Raw genomic sequence first — 9,089 nt, 5'->3', positions numbered from 1 at the left:
TTATCCAGAGCGATTTACAAAGGTACAACAGTGAACTTATTGTAAGCAGACACATAAACAAGAGTACAGACAAGCATGTGCCTCACAAAACTGAGATATGTAAAAATTATATATATATGTACACGTATATACTTTCCCTTTAAGAATCCTCCCTGGTTCTCCGGTTCTCAGGTTGACGTCACGCGGTACATGGCGACCGGCTCCAGCCGCTGAGTGAGGAGGGGGGGGCGCTAGGCGAGGGAGACAGACGGGCCGCACGCAGACACTGCGGCTGCCGGCAACTTTTCCTCTCTTTTATTTTTCTTTTATTTTCCTTTTAGATTCGAAACTAAACTGATCCCAACACCCAAATTGATCGTTATCCTGCCTCCTCGCAACCGAAGGAGGCGAGGTCACACTCCTGAGGCTGTGTCCGGAGCGAGAAACGCAGATTGAAGATCCCGTTCTCCCGGAGCGGAGATCCGACTCCCTTTTGACCGTCGCTTCAAATTTTTAATCCGATCGAATCGAGATTCGTTCTAAACTTTTTCGAGACGCCACGAAATTCCGTGACTATTCGCGATCCGTTTTGATTTGAACATTTATTTGCGGTTTGGATTATTTTCATTTTTGTTAAGGACAGAGCGCCCCCACCCAACTTTTTTCTCTTTACTACCCCCCGCTCCCCCCCTCAGCAAGCTGGCATTGCCGTGTCCCGTCCCGTCCGAATCTGATGAGAGGGGTCAGTACCAGGTCGCAGAAAGGGGGGAAGTCGTAACAAAGTTAAGTTTGCGTTTTCCGCAATTTACCCTGATTCGCCAAGTTTAATTAACGGTTCTGGACATGGGTATCATTAAACCGGATTGAGTGTCTGAAGAAAAAATCCCAACAAAAGAAAAAGTGGCTGTCCTCCATTTCTGAGAAGGTAAGTCAATATCTGGCCCCACGAATAAGTTAGCTCGCTAGCTGGTTGGCTAAGCAGCTAGCTAACAAAAGTTTTGACTAAAGACAATTTGTTATTAAAAGAGGAAATAATGGATTGGATGGTGGATGAAAATTTCAACCCCATGATAAAAATCACGTTCCAATTATGTGTGACTAATACTTTTACGGTGCTCTTATGTTCAGACAGACTTTTACTTTATCGTCAGACATAGTCTGTCCGAATCTGGGAATGATCTTATCCAAAAAAACGTGTACAGACGGGCCCCACGCTCTCTGACCAGTAACACTGTCTGTCCGTCTGTCTGCCTGCCTCGAAGTCAGGTTGTCAGTGAGGCTTACCGCCTTGAGAGACTTCCAAACGTGTTCTGTGCTTTGCGATCTAAACATTTTGTTTCCAGTTTCCTCTAATCGGATTGAGTGTTGATAACTGAATTCCTAGCAGGAGAAGTAACAGAAGCTAACTAGCTAGCAAGATACATCTGGCCTGTGTGTTGGCTGGGTGGGGGGTCAAGTATTTTTTCCATTGATGGCACATTTCCCTATGTGTTGTTCCATCTGTTAATTTGCGTAAATGTCCACAGCCTACTTGATATTTGCCAAAAGAACAACTTTTGAAGTTCTGAAACAACCTGCTTTCTAGATGGTCTGCCTCCGTTTTCTATTAGCTAGTTAGTGAGCTAACGTCAACTATCTGGCTAACGTAACTTATTTTTTAAATACGTTTTGGCAGCAGACGATTTTTTTCGTCGGCGTTTGTTTTGAGAGGGGGGGGTCTTATTTTAAAGGGTGGAGTGGAGGGCGATCCATCGCTATCTTTAGCGAACGTTGAGAGAGGGTGTAGGTATGCGGCGCAGTGACGGGATGCCGCATTGTGTGCGTACAGACCGCAGGCGGATACCGGACTGACTGGGCCAGCATTGTGACAGCTGGAGCGACGGCTGGCGAGGGAGAGAAGGGCATTCATTTCACATTCCAGTGCCGGTCTTTACTTCTCTTCTCCTCCTCATTCTGTCTCCCTCGTCTCTCTCTCGGAACGCGTCATTCTGTTTGCACAAACCAAATGTGCAAAGAATAAAGTCACAGTTTAAATTACTGTAAATGTGTGTTTTACAATCGTAAGCCCTTTCTCATTTACCTTTCTTAATCCCTGCAATTTACGGACACTTTTTTTAAAAAAAAAAATTGGTCGCTCTCCTTTGAAGTAATTCATTCAGTTAGATTAAGAAAGAGATCGTGTCGGTTACAGTAGGTTTAGGCATTCTTGCCCGGCCTGTGGTCACACCGTCCTGCAGGTTGTTTACGGGATCTCTTCATGACGACATTTAGGTGTCATTGAGTAGGCTGTCACGTGCTCTAAATTAGTTTTGCGATTAGTGAAGTCGCGCTGTAAAGAAGCCAAAAGCGTTTCCGTCACTCCTCAACTTGCATTGCCTCACCCTAGGTTATTGCTTTATGGCTGAAGTCTGATCCCCCCCCCATCTTAAAGCTGATTGCCCCGTGATCCCCGTGATTCCGAAGCGGATACCAAGAGGTTACTCATCTTGTGTTTAAAATGCTTGTCCTGTGACGTAAGGGTACCCCCCCCCCCCCTTCGCTGGAACTGCATTCCTTAGTGTTCTGGCAGACAAGCCCTATTCTACCTTAGTACCATTGGAAGGGATCGCAGGAACTTTACAGCCATAACACACCCGTTTGATCTCCCGGCTAATGTCAATATTTGGGTAGCCCCTGCAAGTTTTGTGCTTGGATTGGGAGAGAGGATGCAGGATTTACAATATGTATTTAATATACATATATATCTTCTCATCATACTGTTCTCAAAGCCAGGCTAACACCCACCTGTGCTTTATCTTCTCGTGCTGAGAAGCGCATGCCAGGTGCTGGAAACGATCGCTCGGGCACCGGGCGCTGTTGTGTCAACATAAACGAAGGGGCAGCCGCTCGGGGTGGGGTGGGAGGTGGGTAGCAGACCGTGTTTACAGTTTGTGACAGATGGGCGAGCGGGTAACGCTAATCTGGCGTCCAGTTATGAAACCGTCTTGTCGGGCGGCGGGCGGGATCCTTCTCGGTTTGCGTGTTTATGAGGTGAGGCAGGATAGCTCGGCGATAAAGCACAAATGGAGCTCTGACGAGCATTGATTTGATTGGCCGGCTCCCGAGGTGATGCTGTTTACTTTATCTGGCCGGATGATTAAGCGTGCTCGAGGTTAGCTGGTATTGATCCAGACAACAACATGTCTTACCTCACGCCTAAAACACTAGGGGAATCGGACCTGACCGCATGGTCTGAGTGGCCTTCAGATCTAATCTGGTTAGCATATCCAGAGCAGTGTTGTAGTGTAGTTAATTATTCTCCTGTTTTGTTTCTTCAGATTTCAGATTATTCTGATTAGATCTGATCTTCTGTTTTCTTACCTTTGATGTTACCTTTGTTACCTTTCTTACCTTTGTTGTTTAATTTGGGGGGGTTGTTTTGTTGGTCCTTTGTGCTTGCTGTCTGTTCCACCTGTGTGCGTGTGCGCGTGCGCGTGTGTGTGTGTGTACGCCTGTGAGATCACCCCACTCTTCTAAGGGCAGCAGAGGAAGGGGATTGGTCTTGACGCTTGCTTTGTTAGGATTATTGATGATAAGTGTCCTCTGTCTTTTGCCTAGTGTTGTCAAAAGCTGCCTAATTAACAGGGTGCTGTAGTTACCCTAAAGGAACATCTGCAGATGTAATTCCCTTTGACGGTCCACCTCGTTTACGCTTACATTTCTTAATTTGGCAGGCACTTTTATCCAGAGCTTCTTACGAAAGTGCTTTCAACAGGGTTGGGCAAGTAGCCGTACAGATCCTGAATCGTTAGAGCCATCCTTTACATGTCACAGAGGGAATATGCAATATCATAACACGCTCAGCTATGACCAGTTTCCAACCTACTGTTGCAACAAGTGTGCATTGCTAAGAGTGTTTAGCACTGGATTTAACTGCTGCGTCTGGTCTCAGTGCTGCACAGCACAGCACAGAATCTTACTCAGGCGTGATGGTGAACATTGAGGGTCAGCTCATGCTCGGAGCTAATTAGAGTAGATGTTTTCCCATTTAGAGTCAATCATTAGTTTTTACACAGTGCAGTAAAGCTAAGGCAGTCATGTGGTTCCATGCGAAAGCCAAGTAAGCTGTTTACCCACCACCAGCTTCGTGGAGTAGTGCTCTCTCGCTCTAAATGTCTGTTTGGTTGCAGAGCACGATTGATTGATTTAGAATACACTCTCTCTCTTGTGGTGGCCGGGAGCTCCTGGATTTGATCAGTGTGCCATTTCACAGAGGACACAAAGGAAGGAAGCTGATGCTCTGCTGTAAAACTTGATAAAAGCTTGATGAAATGGTTAATGCCATCAGAAATGATGCAATTTGGTTTGTTTGTGATTTGTGTGATTCAGAGCTTTCTCTCCAAATTTTGTTCCCCTCTCAGTTTGATCCTTTACTGTAAGGATTTTAAAAGCCACCGCACTTTAATGACAGATTGTAGCAGATCGGGAGATGTGACTGTGATATTCAGCATTGTGCACATTGGCTTTAAAGGCAGTATAGGCAAGTTTATGTTCAGGCTGATGTGCTCTCATGCACACGGGTCCCATATCCTGATTTTAGCAGCTCCCAGTTCTGCAGAAACTGAGGATGTTTGTGTGTGTGTGTGTGTGTACATGTGTGTGTGTTTGTGTGTGTGTGTGATTTTGTGTGTGTGTCTGAATGTTAGAGACTCCAGGGATTGACACAGCACTTCTGTTGCGTAGCCATTTGAGCTATTCCATGTTTTACCAGAAACGGGTTGGAGTGGATGCCAGCTGCTTGTGTTTGATGTACACGTATCTGCTTCCAGTAAAACCTGGAGTGGTTCCAGCTGAGGTACAATGGGAGTGCCATGTCCAAGTTTTCTTCCGTAAACTTGTGTGTGTGTATGTATATATGTATGTGTCTCTGTGTATTCTGTGAGCATGCTTGGCACACATTTAGATACCAATGGAAAACAATGGGTGGACTTCAGCCATTTTATTGTGTGTTTTAGTGTCTGCTTGAAATAATACATTATTGCTTTTGCTACCTTTGCAATGCATTAGTGACCTGCTTGTGAAGTAATAGTTGGATGTTGTGTAAGTTACACTTCCTCAAAGCCCCTCAACTTATATCTCGACTGAACTGCAATGTGTTAAGGAGCAGGGCTTGTAACCAAAAGGTTGCTGGTTTGATTCCCCTCTGGGGCACTACTGTTGTCCTCTTTGGAAAAGTGCGTAACCCACAGTTGCCTCAGTAAATATCCAGCTGTATAAGTGGGTAACATTGTAACCTATTTAAGTTGCACTGGATAAGAGTGTCTACTAAATGTATAACAATAATGTAGTGTAATGTAATATAACTGGCTCTGGAGATAACAGAATGGCCATAATCTGCGTTACATTATAAGGGAATGTTGCACCCACCTCTGAAATGCATAGTATGGCCATTCCCGCAGGAATGTCGTGACCGTCATTTTAGTTTAATTGGCCCTAATGTGATGGTATGATCATCGTCCTATGAAATACTGGGAAATCCATAAGCAGACTCAGCTAGATGGTAGTGTTCCTGGTCAGTAATTGAAAGCTCCGTTCTGGGCCTCAAGTTCAGCAAAGGGTCCCACTGTGTCAGTTTACCCGCTAGGTGTAATTGCTTGAGGCTAGCCAGCCAACCAAATTAAGGCAGCTTCTTATCTCGCAAGCCAGCTATGTTTAGTGGATATTAACCCCTTCTAATAGATCCGTAATGTGAACACGCTTATTTTGGCCAGCTGGTTTTCCGCCTTTATAGCTTTGAAGGACGCAGGATGGCATTACATTATATTATATTATTTTCTTTAGTGGACGTTCTTATCCAGAGCAACCTATACAGGTTAATATTTTATCATTTTACACAGCTGGATATTTACTGAGTCAATAGAGGGTAAAATACCTTGACCAAGGGTACAACAGCAGTGCCCCAGTAGGGAATTGACCCAGCAACCTTTCAGGTATGAACCCCACCCTTTACCACTATGCTCATAGCTTGTGTGTTAATTGTGCATTTTGGCTAATTTGTGTCTAGATGTTGATTCTTTTCACATGGTTGAGGTATGGTTTGCACCTCATGAAGGATAATGCAGGAGAAAATAATAATGGAGTGGAAATGTGGATATGCTAGTACTACAAGGACCAGGCTAGTGGATTGGAATTTCCAATAGCCAGGATATAATTCTAAGTACTCGCTGTACCAAAAGCTAAATTTTGTAGGTCGAGACTCCACTTTTATGACCAGGTGCAATCCTTGAAACGAGCTGTTTCAAGACTCCTATAGAAACAGAAACTTTCAAAAGCTATGAGTCTGTGCGACTAATAGAATCCCTGGGATATTAGCGCTGCACACGTTTGTATTTTTAAAACGTTTGTTAAAGTAAAGCATAAACATTCAGTTTTGTAACATGGAAGTTCAGGAAGGTTTGCGCCGTGGCTTGCTGGGTTTTTGCTGAGGGTCATCTCACTTGCTGTCAGGTGTGCATGGCGGTTGTTATCCATGAGACCCGACTCCAGCAGTCAGAACTGTGAACGTGTCACCGCAGCCCCCTCTGGGAAAGCAGATTGCACCCTGGGAAAAAGCCTGGGGGGCTATGGAACAGGGGACAGCTAGCCCAGCAAGGAGGGGTTTTCTGTGCACGTGTTAGGTAATGTGGAGCTTTTACGTGTGTGCAGGACAGATGGAATTTCCCGTCTGCCTGTGAAGAACTTGCTTTAATGGCTTTTTTGGGAGGGACCTCATTACAGGGAAAACATGTTTAATTACAGATGTGCATTCCAGTGCAGTGTCACAAAGAGGCAGTGTCAGCACCATCCCTCTTTCCTCTCCTCCTCTCCTCTCTCTCTATTGCTTCCTCTCTCCTCATCTCCTGTCTCTCTATTGATCCCCATCTCCTCTCCTCTACTCTTCTCTCCTCTCTCCCTGTCAATCTTGCTCTCCTCCTCTCTTCTCCTCTGTTTTCTCCTGTATTCTTTCTCCTGCCCTCTTCCCCCTCTCCCTGTTTCTCCTTCTCTCCTCTTCTCGCCTTGACTCTCCTTTTCTCCTCCCCTTTCTCTCCTCTTCTCCCTCCCCCTCTCCTCATCTCTTCTCTCCTCCTGTCTTTTCTCCTTTCCACTCTCCCTGACACTCTTTGTCTCCTGCTCTATTTCCCTTCTTCTCTCTCCCCCTCTCATAAACAGAAACCAAAAGAAAGATGTGACTGCAGATTCTTAAATGGCTGAGTGGACTATATTCCAGAGGCCTTTGCTCTTGATCCAAGTTACATGTGCTGCACTGTGTTGCCATTTCTAGAAGTAGAGTGCAATAAAGTTATGTAATACCCCTGAGTGAGCAAATTGTGTCAAATTTGAGGAGGAAATAAAAAGCTCTACAAATGATGTAATTACTGTATACTTCACCTCAGAGTGTAGGTGCTCACTGTCATTGCAGGTCATATCAGGTAATGAGATTATGTTTATAGAGAAGAGATAAGCGCACAACCTGGAGACAACACTGCCATCCGTCCAGTAGTGTTGTATCCAGGGTGAAACAATCTGAGGACGTGGTGGCGGAGGTAGGATTTTTTTTCCTTTTGTTAGCTTCCCTAAACCTTGCTAAACCACACCTCAGGTCGAAGTTGATCAGCGCTGTATCCGACAACTCAAATCAATCGCTGTGCAAAGCCAGTAAACACCACCAATCCACACATCAGTCCAACTTCTTCACACCCAGTCATGTGAGAGTGGTTAACCTGCCGCAAAAACGCCATTGCTGTCTAATCATTTTTCTTCACCATTTCTTCTCAGTTTTGGCAGTCGAAGTATCAAGACCGACATTGAATAATTCTGTAATCAAAATTTGATCAAGTTAATTTGGGACAAATTTTCAAATTCACTTCAAAACGCAGTTAAATATATTTTTCATTCTAATTCAGTTATGTCCAAAGGTAGTGAGATGAACCAGTCCACTTCTTAGACATGTCAGCCAATCGCACGTGTGGGAGGTGTGACATGTCAACTAGAGTGTGGTGTCTTGGGTCATATGATGGGGGGGGGTGTGGTTGTGGTGAAATGAGTAGGAGATGGAGGCTTGCAGGTTTTGCCTGTCAGCCCTGATGGAGGAATGTGAGGGAAGCAGTAAATTCACCATTTAATGCCATTACTCTGCAGGACCCTGTCATGAGTCTGACTGTATTACCAGAAGGATGTGGAACAACCAGTTGGTGGTTTTCAGATCTGATAATGATACTTGTGAGACCAAGAAACAAACCAGCTGATATGGAGCTTCAGTTTATGTGAATATTTTGAAGAGGGAAATGTAAGATACTGGGAACTAGGAGCTAGGAACATATTCAGTTTAATCAGAAAGTTTATAACCAGGAATTAATTATGCCTTTCTCACCAATTAGATTGAGAATTTGGTAAAGAAATAATAATGACTGCTTTAAAAAAAACTATAAATTATCTACAAATATAAAAACAAAGCACAACAATGGTTAAAAATATACAGATAGAATATCATCTAGATTTGACCAAATGGCAGGCGTGACCTGGGCTCGGAGGACTGATGTAGCTAGGCATTAGTTCATTGACTGGCCGCTCTGATTTGTCCTTGAGACGAGCGCAGGTCTTCACTGCGTTGGGCTGGAGTGTTTGGGAAGGGCCGGTGGGCTCAGCTGTCTGACCACCTCCGCTCGGGCCGAACTCCGACCCCGTCACTCAGGACCGGCTTCCGTTTTGACACAGACCCAGACGGCGGCAGGTCCCGTGGGATTCTGTGCCAGGTCCAGTGGTTCCAGCTCTCCGGTCCACACAAGGCATTCCTTTCTCCTGGTTACCGCAGTGTCCAGGGCGTGGCAGTCCGCTTAGGGAGGTGCCGGGCGCAGAGAGCCTCGTCACTTTGTTCCTTTAACGTCCACCCCTCCCCCACTGGTGACCACGGTTTTATTTATTTTATTTTTTTTCTGTTTCCACACTTGTAATTTGCATTCCTCAGGCTGAACGTGTCGCAAAACAGATGTTTCTTGAGTGTCTCCTGTCCTGTCAGAAACAGATGAGCGCTTTTTTCCCCCTCCTCCCTCCACCTCTCATGTGACTCACCAGCTTGTTTTTCATGTGTGGAT

At 45.1% G+C, this 9,089-nt stretch overlaps 1 protein-coding gene across 2 annotated transcripts in view; it reads left to right on the top strand.

The window, feature by feature from the left end:
• Positions 1–234: 234 nt before the first annotated feature.
• si:ch73-375g18.1 (kinesin-like protein KIF1C) overlaps positions 235–9,089 on the top strand; it is a 54,249-nt gene continuing 45,394 nt past the window's right edge. For both annotated transcript variants that reach the window (XR_005005523.1, XM_036547792.1), the window contains exon 1: positions 235–904. The gene's annotated coding sequence lies outside the window, so the exon portion shown is untranslated. The remainder of the gene's footprint in view (positions 905–9,089) is intronic.

Source organism: Megalops cyprinoides, chromosome 16, assembly GCF_013368585.1.
Source record: "Megalops cyprinoides isolate fMegCyp1 chromosome 16, fMegCyp1.pri, whole genome shotgun sequence".
Taxonomy (NCBI): Eukaryota; Metazoa; Chordata; class Actinopteri; order Elopiformes; family Megalopidae; genus Megalops; species Megalops cyprinoides.
This window is presented reverse-complemented; position numbering and strand designations above follow the sequence as displayed.